Source organism: Haliaeetus leucocephalus, unplaced genomic scaffold (assembly GCF_000737465.1).
Source record: "Haliaeetus leucocephalus isolate CR32 unplaced genomic scaffold, Haliaeetus_leucocephalus-4.0 Scaffold741, whole genome shotgun sequence".
NCBI lineage: Eukaryota > Metazoa > Chordata > Aves > Accipitriformes > Accipitridae > Haliaeetus > Haliaeetus leucocephalus.
The window spans coordinates 5,787,973-5,790,606 of record NW_010973177.1 but is presented as its reverse complement, the minus strand read 5'-3'; the positions used below and the strand labels follow the sequence as shown (position 1 = coordinate 5,790,606).

Sequence of the window (2,634 nt, the reverse complement as noted above, 5' to 3'; positions counted from 1 at the left end):
ATGAATGGACATACAGACAGATGGATGGACGCTATGGGAATGGGACGGATACAGAACCTACCGCACAGACGGAATCTCTGGGATCGGAGAGGGGTCAAGGAGCTGGAGGAAGGCAGCCGGGCACAGGGAAGGACAGACGGACAGGGCCCGCTTCACCCTCATGTCTGCGGCTCTGCTCTCCCAGAGCTCTCCTGGCCAGTGCCTCGTCCCACTGGTCCCAGTGCCGGTGGCACAGAGGTGGCCCTGCACTGTGCCAGACCCAACTGGGATACACCGCAGCCCCGGCACCGCCCTGCTGGGATGGGGATGGGTTCAAGGAGTGGGTGCTCCCAGGTCACCCCGAATCCGGCCCCAAGGGCTGCCTGGTTATGGGGCAGCATCCAGCCCCTCTGCAGCCCCCCAAAGCTGGGCAGCTGCTGACCCCGTCCCACCATCACCCCAAGCCCCATTTTGCTGCTCACCGGCCTCTTCCTCCATGCAGGGTGTCCCCGGGACGGAGCCGGTGCTGGCTCTGGTCCCCGGCTCAGCGCCGCACCCAGCCCACCCACTGCCGCAGCCCATTTTCCAACCCACGGCCAGCGGGACGGATCCGGACCCCCAAAATATATCTCAGCCACTCCAAGATCAGAGTCTCCACGCCGGCGCCGAGGGCGGCAGAGCAGAATAAACCCGCTCCCGGCTGCCATAGCGGGGCCTTCCTCCCACCTCTCCCTCCTCTGCCTCCCGAGCTGGGTCCTGCACGGCAGCCGGCGACCCCCGGCACCCACGGGATGCTTGAGCGGACGAAGCGGGGCTTGGGCGAGAGCTAATGAAGCAGGGCTGAGCCCAAGCTAACGAAGCAGGGCTCAGCCTACGCGCCGACGTCCTCTCTCCGCCCCGGTGTCCTCGCTCGCCCTCCCCATGCCCGTCCGGCACCGATGGCGGCTTCGGAGCTGGAGCCACCCCGGGTCTGCCCAGGGTCCGGTGGGATCGGGGGGTCCTCTGGAGCATTCCCGGCTCCCGCATCCCATGTCTGGGGGGTCTGCGGAGGGGTGCGGTGGAGGCACCGAGGACATTTGCTGCCTGTTTGCCTGCAAATCCCAAATCGCCATGTCTTACCCCGAGCGGGTGCAGGGCCCACACGTCTTTCACGCACCTGGGCTTCGGTCCGGCCGGTGCCACCTCTTGCCCTGGTCAGATCCAAGATGGAGAGAGCCACCGCCACCGGGTTGGGGACGGGCTTGGGGTCGAGGTCGGGAGGTGCTGTTGACCGCTGCCCTCCAGTCCCAATCCCCGAGCAGGACATCGGGATGCACTCAGGGTGCTGCCGGCATCACCCCACCGGCTCCGAGGGTGGCATCCAGCCCACGCAGGGACATCGCTGTCCCATCCCACGGGCCTTGTGGGACACACGCCACGGCCCCACAGACTCACCCACAGCTCCCGGCCCCTCGGCAGCCGCCGCCGCCGGCTCCGCTCAAACTTTGCCACAAGTTGAGACAAAGGCAGCGGGTCCCGTCCCTGTCCCCTGTCCCCGCTGTCCCCAGACAGCCTGGTGCCACCAGGACTTAATGAGGGCACGAGGGCGGTGGGCTCAGGGGCTGCACACACACACACACACACACACACACACACACACACACAGCAGCTTAACCCTTCCCCTGCCGCTCCTCTCCACCCCATCTTTGGGGTAGCTGGGGACTTTTTTGGGGGCTCCGCTGTGCCCCCGGTGCTCCCTGCACCCCATATTGGCCTTGGGGGGTCCTAGCCGCAGCCCCCTGGGGCTCCCCACCCTGTAAAATGCTTGGGAAGAATGCGGATACCCCAAGCATCTTTGTCCCCAGAGCCATGCAGAACAGCGTGGCCAAAGTCCCCATCCCACTGGGTCCATCTGCAGCACCCCATGGCCATGGGGCACTCCCCAGTGCCGGGAAGGAGGGTCCTCACTGGGGACAAGGCACCCCCCCAGCCCCAGGTCTCACCCTGTGTCCCACAGCACAGGGGAGACCCAGAAGGGCTGGAGCTGGCAGGCGGGGGGGGAGCTGACCCCAGTCCTGGGCTGGCTGCTCCACTGGTGTCCCTGTCCCAGCACCCCGGGACCAGGGAAGCCCCAGCAGCAGCAACGTCACTGGGCCACGCGTGGGATGGTCTGCTCTGTCCTGCCAGACTGGAACCAGCATCCTGCCCATGCTGGGCCACCTCTTACTGCCACCCAGTCTCTGTCCTGTCATCCCCATCTTATGACACCCCTTGCCTCACCTGCTCCTGCCTGCCCCATCTTCCCCCACCTCCTCTTTCCATTCTGATGTGTCCGTCCATCCATCTGCTCAGCCATCCACCTCTCCATCCTCTCCAGCCATGCCATCACCCCCTCCATCCCTTTGCCCTTCTATCTTCTCCATCCATCCATCCATCCTCTTCATCCATCTACACCTCTGCCTTCTCCATCCGCCCCTCCATCTTCTCCATCCTTCCAACTGCTCAGCCATCCAGCTCTCCATCCACCCCTCCATCCCCTCCATCCATCTGCCTTTCCATCTTCTCCATCCTTCCATCCATCCATCTATGTCCGTCCACCAGCCTGCCTTCTGCCTCCACCCACTCAGCCATCCACCCTGCTATCCTTTTTATCTCTCCACCCCTCCATCTTCTCCA

General features: G+C 64.8%; 1 protein-coding gene across 1 annotated transcript in view; it reads left to right on the top strand.

The window, feature by feature from the left end:
- Nucleotides 1–2,634, top strand: part of NAGK (N-acetylglucosamine kinase) — a 17,757-nt gene that overhangs the window by 11,363 nt on the left and 3,760 nt on the right. The gene's annotated exons all lie outside the window — the stretch shown is intronic.